This window comes from Mustela lutreola, chromosome 18 (genome assembly GCF_030435805.1).
Source record: "Mustela lutreola isolate mMusLut2 chromosome 18, mMusLut2.pri, whole genome shotgun sequence".
In the NCBI taxonomy this organism is placed as follows: Eukaryota; Metazoa; Chordata; class Mammalia; order Carnivora; family Mustelidae; genus Mustela; species Mustela lutreola.
Window position 1 is genome coordinate 31,867,286 of NC_081307.1, and position 11,048 is coordinate 31,878,333.

At 39.7% G+C, this 11,048-nt stretch overlaps 1 long non-coding RNA gene across 1 annotated transcript; it reads left to right on the forward strand.

Moving 5' to 3' along the window:
- The first annotated feature begins 4,378 nt into the window (after nucleotides 1–4,378).
- Nucleotides 4,379–10,369, forward strand: LOC131820637 (uncharacterized). Its single transcript, XR_009349731.1, has 3 exons — nucleotides 4,379–4,455; nucleotides 6,442–6,505; nucleotides 9,766–10,369. It is a non-coding gene; the product is annotated as an uncharacterized LOC131820637 (long non-coding RNA).
- The last annotated feature ends 679 nt before the right edge of the window (nucleotides 10,370–11,048 follow it).

Here is an 11,048-nt window from a genome sequence, read left to right on the forward strand (position 1 = left end):
AGAACAGGAAGTCAATTTTCTCCTTTCTGCATATGTCAAGAATGAATATTGCCTTGATCTAAATATTTGGAGATTCAAATAGATGACTTTAATTTATAATGCATATCTTATAAGCCTGCTCTAGTTTGCTTAGATGGTTACTTGTAAATTAAAACAAACAAGAAGTAGCAAAAAATAAACAAATGTTCTGATAGGATCTATAGCAAAACTTTGGTGAATATTTTTCTCCTCAAACTTATGTGCTAAGCCAGTCTTATAACAAGAACCAAAAGTAGTTTAATCATGTTTCTGTGTATTTGCTAAAAAAGTTTCACAAGTTTAATCAAGCAAATCTTTAAAAAAAGTATTTGCCGAATTTATAGAATATCCTCTTGCTCTTTATATTTGTGAAATGAAATACTATGAGTCTTGAGAACAAGAACTAGCAAAGTAGCTGGAAATTTGGATGAGTTTAATATATATATTATGAAATGAATGAAGAAATTAAAAAACAAGGATAAAGATATAAATGAGTAAAAATACGTAAAGCTTTATATAATGCATATGTCATGAATTTCTTTGATATAACTCATTACTATATACAGATGTATTAAGCATGCGTTATATTTATAGACAAGAATATTTGCTGTAAGACTTCCTTACTACTGTAACATCTTGATGAAATGGCCATTCCATAATAAAGTTCTAACTGACTTGGAGGTAGGTTCTGGGCACAACGGTGGGTTACAGTTCATGTCAATCACCTACTAGCCGTTTCCGTGGGTAAGTTAATCAGACCAAGTTTCCGCCCCTTTACTTATCAAAGAGGAATCAGAGTTTCCACCTTCCTCTATTTTTGTGCAGCTCCACTTACGTCTAGAACATATATTTAAAAAAATGTTATCCTATTCTAGAGGGAGTCCAAAAATGTTGAAATCATTATCATCCTCGTGTTACTTCATTGACCTCCAAATTTTGTGTTTGCGTGCCTTCCTCCGCAGGTGGAAGGAATTTGAGAGCTTAATGGGATGAAGGCGCCCATTAAGGCTGCGGGGGGCACATCAGCGCGGGGGCTGGGCTGCCCCCTGAGGGCGGGCGTCAGAGTCTGGGGCCCGGGGAGGAGCTTTGACACTGTCCCGCCCCCCCTTCACGGGACGCTGGTTATAATCACCCCGTTCTCTCCCAGTCCACGGTGGCACAGGCGCAGGAGGTTAGCAGGACCCAGCGTGTCCCAGAAGAAGGCACATCGCTGCTGAGGGGCGCCGGCAGGTGAGAAGGTGGTCTCAGCCAGAGGGAGCAGGGTGGGGGGAGCAGGGTAGGAGAGGCGGAGGTCCCCAAGACGAGGTCCGAGATGTTGCTATCATTATCATTGCATTATCATTTAGTTTATTTCTAAACTTTGTGTTTTAAGCAACAGAACGCTTTTTTCCCTTACTACTTATTGGGCATTATAAATTTTATATTCAGGAAAGCCTATTTTTTTCTTCCAGTGTGGCATTATGTAAGGTTATATCTATCTACTTGCTCACTATTGCATTAAAATATAGTTTTAAACCCAGAAGTATTTTATATTAAATTAATGGTATTAATCAAAGATTAATATTATAGATAATATATCTATATAACATATAGATATATAATAGAGTATATAGATATATAGATTAAAATATTGTTTAACATTTTTTATCTTGAGAATGCAAATATATCTTGTAGCTAATTTGTAGGACTATTCCATAAATTAAATACTTTGAGACTTCCTAAGAGGAATACATATTAGTATATTATTTTAGGATAAGATATATAATTTTTTTGTTTCATCCAGATCATAATCTGTATTCTTAATATGCATTCCTTCTAAAGTTATGAATTTTCTTGTTGCTACTTTGCTAAACAGAGATATTCAGGCCAGTATTGTGTGCGTGAGGATCAGATAAGCGTCTGCTCTGATAGTTGTTTACCACTTCAAAACCCAGGTGGGAAAACCTAAAGTCAGGGCGTTTCTGACTTTTGTTTAATTCCTTAACGGATAGGAACATGTTGCCAACTAAGTTCAATGAACTCGATTCCAAAGCCCGCTACTGGTGTTCCTGAATGACCTACATTTGATTTTTACTCCCAAAGTCAGGGTTGGTTCAAATGGTCCTTTGATAAATTCTGTAATAATTTGTATTTGATAACAAAGAATATACTCTTTTAAACTGCCTCAGATTTTTTTTTTTTTTTTTTTTTTTTTTTTTTTATTTGAGAGAGAGTCCACCTGTGAGCTCACACGGGAGCAGGGGGGAGGAGCAGAGGGAGAGGTGGGGCAGGCTCCCCTGCTGAGCTGGGAGCTTGATGTGGGGCTCGGTCTCAGGACCCCAAGATCATGACCTGAGCCGAAGGCAGATGCTTAATCGACTGAGCCACCCGGGTGCCCCAATCTTTTAAACTTCTTATAGAAGTTTGATTTCAGTGATTTGCTAGCATAATTGTATGTTAGTCACATGCTTGCATCTAAAAGTAGAACAAGTAATAAAAGTCTATAGGAGCACCTGGGTGGCTCAGTGGGTTAAATCCTCTGCCTTCAGCTCAGGTTGTGATCTCAGGACCCTGGGATTGAGCCCCATATCGGGCTCTCTGCTCCGCTAGGAGCCTGCTTCATCCCCACTCCTGCCTACTTGTGATCTCTGTCAAATAAATAGATAAAATCTTTTTTTAAAGTATATTAGAAAGAGTGGTTCCCCTATTAAACCCAATTATTTAAATATTTATTCAACATTTACTTGGAAAGTGGTTAAACGATGCAAAAGGGACAGGCAAAGTAAGACCACTGCGGCCAGCCCTCTCTCAATGTTGTGTCCCTAGAAATTCCCCTTTTGTCATAAACTTGCATATGCCACTCAACCACAGCACTTTGCTGTACGCATTATTTAGAAGGCTTTTCAGCATGCCTTAGATGGCTCAGCAAAGTGTTTGTCCCATTTATCTTTATTTAGCAGCTGAATTTAAGCAGTATAATATATTTTAAAAAGTTTATAACATTGCCTGACACATAGGAAGCAGATGTGTGATGTAATCTGATAAATTCAATTCTCTACATTTTCAGTAATATTTAGAATCCCAGAGAAACAGTACTATTTGTAGATTGGCATTCCAGGAGCCTGCCCAGGTCATCTGCTGTCTAGCCCTTCTCTGCCTGGATGTTATCATAAAAAAGCAAAAGATAATATGTGTTTCTATATGCAGGTGACCCTAGTTTAGGTTGACAAATTGGAAGTCATGATGAAAATGTCTTAAGTAATGTTACCTAATTTTACAGAAGAGGCAAACATTTTTTCCCTCATTTTAAGCTGAGAAATGTTAAACAAATTGTCCAAATTTCTACATAGCTGTTTATTAGTATAGAAATGGGATTAGAATCCAAGTATGTCTGAAACCACAGCCCACAGTCTTAAATCAGTAGAATATACTGTTTCCAGCTGACTGTAAGAAATAGCAGATATTGTGATCTAAATCTTGCCAAGAAAGAAACTATTCTGGACAAATGCCATTTCTCAAAATATGGAACTTGTTTATAGCTAAAAACCCTACACAGCAACCTATCATATTCAGTTAACTAAAGTTGGACTTTTCCCCCATTCAACTTACCCTTAAAAGTACAACAGAATTACCTTGGTTAATGTTGGATGTTCTATGGATGTACTCTTTTTTTACATGGCCTTCATGCATATTTGCTGAGACCTATTTTAAAATTATTTAGATATAAAGCATTTTCACGGTGATCTATTACCTAGTCTTACCTGTTCAAATATGAGATAATGTAGACCCTAAATTATTTATTGAGAAAAATCTTGAACCTAACTGTAAGTGTTCTTATGTGATTATGATTTATTATTTTTAAAAAGATTTTATTTATTTGTTTGAGAGAGAAAGAGAGCAGTACCAGGAGGGAGAGAAAGAATCCAAAGTAGACTCCACACTGAACACAAGACTCCATCCCACAACCTTGAGATCATGAACTGAGCCAAAACCAAGAGTCAGACACTTGATATTTACTAAGTCCTTAGGTGTCTGGGACTGTGCTGGATTCTGAGTATATGTTGGTGAATAAAATAATGTTATTCTCCACAGAAAGCTTATATAGAAAAGAGGAGGCAATGATCTATAAGTAACACTTGCATATGAATTATGATTTTGGTGAACAGTGGGAGGAAAATAATGATATACCAATAACTTAGAAAAACCAAGAAGTTGAACCAACCTATAAAAGAGTTCAAGTAACAGCGCCTTGAGAAAGATACATGTAGGCCATGGAACAGTGAGAGAAAGCCACCTCTATCAAGAACCATCAGAAGAACATTCCAAGTAGAAGTAATATCTAGAATTACTTTGAGAATTCTCTTTGGAATACTCTGAGATGGGAAACTCCTTCTGGCAAGTGAAAGAAGCTCAGTGTGACTGGGGTAGAGTTGACAAAGGAAAGAGACCCCCAGCAAGGTTCGCTAATGTCCAGATCTATAGGGACTTATCTAAGGGATATACTTACTCTCCTAACATGGGTTTAGAGCATGTTGTTCTTAGAACTAGGGTGAGAGCCTGATGTTCTTAGAACTAAGGTAAAATAGATAAAATTGGCATGGCTCAGCTCACATGAGGCTGTGGGGAAGATAACTACCAATTAAGTAATCATGTAGTCAATATAAAATGGTAATATTAGAATTTCTCTAAGAGATTGATGATTGGTGCTATGAAAGCTATTGAAGAGACCTTACCCTGTGACAGAGATCAAAAAGGCTTCTCAGAGGAAGTGGAGCTTGAGTTGAGAGCTAAGTGATGAGTAGCCAGAAGAAAAGAGGACAGCATGGTAAATAATCTTTGGGGGAAAACTGCTCCTTTTTATGTATGTGGACAATAATGAGAGCAAAGCCAAGAACAGATGTAGGTGATAAATTATGAAACTATCACCATAGTCCAGGTGAAAAATTATAACTAGGATGCTGGCAAAAATGTATCGAGACTGGGCAATTTGGAGATATGTTGAGGATGTAAAAAGTCTGACTTACTGATTCATGTGGGATGTACAGCAGAGAGGAGAACAGGGCTACTCCTTAGGTTCCTGATTAAACCACACAGTGGAGAATGTTACTATTTACTGCAGTGGAGGAGGATCTGAAGACATCTCTGAGGAGAGGAATCAGGAGTTAGTTTGTGGACAAGTTAACTTTGATGTCAACGTTTCAATGTGAGACTTGCAAGAAGAAATACAACCAACCAGCTGTTGGTTATATAAATGAAGAGTGCACTAGTGTGCCATGTCTGGCAGTCGTTAGCATTAGGACGTTAGAGATCTGGAGGTTGTATGGGTTTGTATTGAGGCAAACACGTTCAATGGGCTTTGAAATTTTTACAAAATACCATCATTCAAGTTATTAGGACTCTACAGTTGTCTTAACTGGCAGCATAAATATTCATGTTACCAGTATATAAGGGGTGTAATCCTGAACATTGTGTTAGTCCACAGTGTCCAAAATATTGGTTGTGAAAAATGTTTGTGAAAATAAGAAAGATGAGGGGCACCTGGGTGGCTCAGTGGGTTAAAGCCTCTGCCTTCAGCTCAGGTCATGATCTCAGGGTCCTGCGATTGAGCCCCCATCGGGGGGTCTCTGCTCAGAAGGGAGCCTGCTTCCCCCTCACCCCGCCTGCCTCTCTGCCTACTTGTGATCTCTGTCTGTCAAATAAATAAATAAAATCTTAAAAAAAAAAAAAGAAAGCTGAAAAATCTTCCAACTTTTGAAAGTGTGTAACACAAAACCTGTCTCCTGCATCTAACCAAGATTTCATGGCTGCCAGGTGAATTTATATCTCTGTCATGCTCATAGAAACCTTTATTTTGGCTTGGCTGTGTTTTTAATACAAGAGCTATTTAATACAAGAGATTTCCTATTTTGCTTTTTTTATTATTATCTTTATTATTTGCTTTTCCTATTTATTAGATGCATATATTACGTGAACTGTGTGAAACAACCAGGAATCACAACCGAATTTAGCATGCTTGGTGTTTTTATTGATTTCTGTTTTGTTTTGCAACATTGGCCAACTTAATAAGTAGTGTTGAAATACATTTCTAGGCCCATGCTGGGGCTGCTCCTGCCTGGGGTGCCGTGTCAGCAAACCGAAACTCAGATAACTTCCGTGTCCCTGTAATGCCCCAGTTAACCAGAAACACAGTATAAACAGTCAGCCTGTTCCCAAGCACAAAGCCTCCTTTGGGTCTTCTCAACAAACAAAGTGACTGTGGGACCCCAGCCTATCAAGTGTTTTGTCTCTTCCTTCCTTGTGTTAGTCTTTAGCCCATACAAGCTTCTTGTCTTCCACCCCATTTGGCAGTTCTCAAGAAAAACTAACAAAAAAGGTATACTTCAAGCAGTGTTAAATTTGGATTGTGTCACCTAAATTGTCTTCTTTAATCATTTTTTTAAACAGTGTTGGACAACCAGGAATGAAATTCAGGGCTGACTGCCAACGGCCTGTAGGACGAGATGCACAGGTGAGGCGCCGGCTGAGTCCTTAAAGTTCTGGTTCCCAGAAAGGTTTGGGGGCCCTAGAACGGTTCTGGAGTTTATTAAATTCCTGGAGAGTTGCCAGGAATGGGGGGTCGGCAATGAGTGGCACCGTGGGGGGACTCAGAAGGAAATGTCCAAAAGTGGTGATGGCTATGAGGAGACTCACAATGCCATAAGGTAAGTCCACAGCATAAATCATGGAGGGACATGCAGAAATAATTAACACAGGAAACTGAGACTGTTTTGACCACCAAAATCAAAATCTAAGTGAGCAACCTGGCGATTCACAGACCTGTACCCCTGGGGATAAAAATACATGATATGTTTATAAAATAATTTTAAAAATTAATAAAAAAAAAGTCTATGTGGGGAAAAGCCAGACCATTAAAAGCCATCAAGGTGTCCACCACTATGAAGAAATCTTGTGAAAGGAATAATAAATCTTTTGCAAATGGGAATCTTGGAAGCCAAAGCTGTCAAACTGGTGGTTGGAGAGCTTTAAAGCTGTTAGAGTGCTCACCACCTAGCTCTAAGATTTCTTGTGCTAGGGTACATTGGTCATGGAACAGCTAGATGGACACCACACCCCCTGCTAACCTCAAGAAAATTTATGTGAGACAAGTTTCACTGGAAAACACTGTAAGATCCTCAGCCAGGAAGCACAGCCTTCCTAGGTATTAATTCCAGTCAGAGGAACCCAAGTCTTAGCTAGAGGAATGGGGTCCTCAAGTTTCAGAGAACTGAGTGTGCCCTGCCACTTTCCAGCATAACAGCTTATTTTGTATCTGAGAAACATGGTCCTGGAGGTTGTGGATATTTACAGAAATGGCAAAATCTTACTAAAACAACCTATAATTATAATGGCCATTATGGGGAACATTCCAGAGAGACAAGCTCTTTATTTAAGAAATGTCCTTGGGACGCCTGAGTAGCTTAGTAGTTAAGAAATGTCCTTGGGGTGCCTGGGTGGCTCAGTGGGTTAAAGCCTCTGTGTTCAGCTCAGGTCATGATCCCAGGGTCCCGGGATCAAGCCCTGCATCGGGCTCTCTGCTCTGAGGGGAGCCTGCTTTTTCCTCTCTCTCTCTGCCTGCCTCTCTGCCTGCTTGTGATCTCTGTCAAATAAATAAAATCTTTATTTAAAAAAAAGAAAGAAAGAAAGAAAGAAATGTCCTTGACCACAAGGGCTCCCAAATCAACAAAAAGAATGGGTTGTTTTAACTGGCATGTAGAAAACTTCCCAAAACTCCAAAATTTCAAAATAATTTCATTGAAATATTTATTGCAAAAGGTTAATAAAAAATTAAAGACACAAGAGGTTGTACTTAAGACAAAGACAGTAAGACAGATGTGACTCCTACTACTCCCCTATCTCCACATTTACCAGAGTACTCAGAGCCTGCTAATCCTTTGAACTGCCTTCCGATCTAAGTAGACTGCAATATGGTAAACAGAAGACCCCCAAGTTAGTGGTCTTATAGATGCTCCTATACTATCTCTGAAGAGCCCCAGGATGGGCCCCTCCAAGGGTTGATGGGATGATTGATGAGAATCATAGTGAATCTGATAAAATGTTACCACTTATTCCCTTAAACAGCCAAGGGAAACTGAAATTAAAATTCATGGAAAAAAACACCAAATTCTGGTAAATATGTGAGCTCTATTCTCTGTGATAAACTCTACTTGCTCAAAGTTGATGAGATCCTGGGAAAACTGGTAGAAACTGGCCAAGGGTGAGGATTTACCAGAGTGAGCTCTTCTGGATTATTCTAGTGCCTGGTTCAAGCAAATAAAATTTCAATTTGTCTCCAGAGGAAAATAAAATTTCAACTTGTCTCTTCATTTCCGAATTTAGACCTATTATTTATTGATCTATTTTTCACCTAGGGACAGCCATCACCTCCTTGTCTGTCTCCTTTCCCGTCCTGAGAACTTGGCAACTGTCAGGCTGGAGGCCTCTCAGATATGGCCAGATAGAAGTGATGGTCGCACCCCATTTGCATGAAACTTGGATCCTACCTACTGTGGCAGGCTCTCTGGGGAATTACTTTGTCTTTGTTTCTTTTGCTTGACTTTGGGATTGGCTCTGGATCATGTGTTGGCAGGAGGTTTTGCACCTTCTTCAGAGATGCCTCTTGTGTCCAGGGTTTGTTCAATTTTGCCACAAATATTTTACTGTTCAGCACTACTGAAACCTGACAAGATATTTCAAAGGAATGTTTTGTTTTGTTTTGCTTTTTTAAAGTTCGCTCTGTGGGTTGAAATTGGCCATATTGGAAGGTGATATTCAGAGCCTGTTCAGAATTTTATGACTTCTCTCCCAAAATAAATGAAACTGTATACTCAGAGGGAAAGACAAACTGCTCTACATCTAGAACATAGGGACCTTTGATTTCTGTCTTAGCCGAGGATTTTTTCCTTGATACACAGAAGCAAAAGGAAGATAGTATAGTTGGATTGCCGAGTCGGCACCTTGATATTGGTCAGGTTGCAACCCAGTTCTTTGAGGAATGAAAAACAGCTGTCCTATAAATTGAGGACAGCTCTTCAGAAGGGAAGAAAACAAATGAACAAATAAACAAAAAACCCAAAACTGGGGGAAAGGCTATTTGGAAACTTGGCAAAATTGTATCATTTTGTATCACTTGAACTGTCTTCTTTAATAATTTTGTAGCAGTGTGGAGTGTAAGTATTTGGAGAGAGTAGTCAACAGACACCTCAAATGGCAAAACTGACAGGGAAGTGATTTAAATTCTTTAATGAACAAGTAGGGGCAGAAATCTAGGTATTTGCCCTAATGTGCCTAGAGTGGATCTTGAATAGCCTGCTCACCTGCCCTTCCTCAACCTCTCTTCCTATTTCCAGGTGACATCCTTGCATTCTGGAACCCATTTTCCAGATGAGTCTCTTACCCCACAGCTAAAATCCAGAGGAGTGTCTACACTCTCAAGGCAGTGTGGACCTCCTCCTCTTCCTTCCCCTCTTTGATCTCCTCTTTAGCTGCCCCAAGACTGGCAGTGATCAATAGTTCCCCTATTAGACCTCGGAGTTGGCCTCATTTTTTTTTGTTTGTTCCAGAATAATTTCTGAATTTACCCATTAATACTATAGCACAGTTAGCACAGGTATTTAAATCAAATGATGAATAAAAATAGCACTGTTAATTGTTCTTTTTTTTTTACCCCCTTGGAGATCTCAATGGACCAATATATGGACTGAATGATCCGTGGTGTATTTATTCCTGCAGTTGTCCTACGGATTGTTCTTCGGTTAAGCTTACTCATCCAGCAGGACCCAATCTCAGCCACAAGAATGCAGCCCTCAGCCTTCATTACCAGCTACTGGGGCTTTGCTGTGATTTGCCATCGCTGGAGAATGTGGTTAAGTCTATGGACTTTCTTCCTCTAAAATGTCTTCATCTGTAGTCGAGAGTGAGGGTTTTATCACTCTCCGGTTCCACGCTCAAGGACAAATCTTGGAGGTTTTCCTTTCTTATCATCACTGATTTTCAGGTATTAAAAAAAAAAGAAAAAGAAAAAGAAAACAACAAAAAAACCACCACCACCACCACCACCCAAATAACAAGAGAACACCACACTGTATTCCCTGTTCAGCCTCAGGAGTCTGTTTCCAAAGAACACTGTGAGCTGTGAGAGCTGGCAATAGCAAACACAGCTAAGATAGCTCCTTTGCATGGTGAGATTCCTATCCAGTAGTTCCTATCCCTAGAGGACGCCTGCAAGCAGGGATACAAACCCTATACATACTGTGTTTTTTGCTATATGTACACTCCTATGATAAAGCTTACTTCATAAATTAGGCACCTTGAGAGACCAATAACTAACAATAAAAAGAAACAAGGTTAACAATATACAATAGTAAAAGTTGTTTGAATGTGATCTCTCAAATTATGTAATCGTCCCCCCTCCCCCACTTTCTTGTGATGATGTGAGATGATGGCGCACCATCATGCTGCGATGAAATGAGGTGAATGATGTAGACACTGTGACGTAGCTCTGGGTGACTGTCGACCTTTTGATGATTCCTCAGAAGGAGGGTCATCTACTCCTGACCTGGGGCTGACAGGGGATTGCTCGAGTCTCTGGGCTGCAGTATTATGCTGAGCCCACGTGGTCCTGGGAGGCTCCCGCAAGGACCGTACATCCTCAGTGGTCCCACCAGGGCTGCTCTTTCCTGACGTCCCAAGCCCCCACCCTTCAGCCTCCCATTACCTCAAGTGTTAGCCCCATCCTGCTCCTTTCCTTCTCTAGCCTTGCTGGTGATGACCCAAAGGTTCTATTCTTTTTGCCTCTGTAGTTGTGCAGTATTTTATTATGATCTACTATTTGGGGCTTCCTTTTTGGCTTTACAAATTCAGTTTGGAAGACACAGAAACCAAAAAGGAACACTAATTCATTAACTTTTTTTTTTTTTTTTTTTTTTTTTTTTGGTCTCTATGCTTCCTCCAAATCAACCTAGTTCTCCTCAAGGCAATAGGATGTATATATTGGCTAAGAAAAAGCTGGGTAC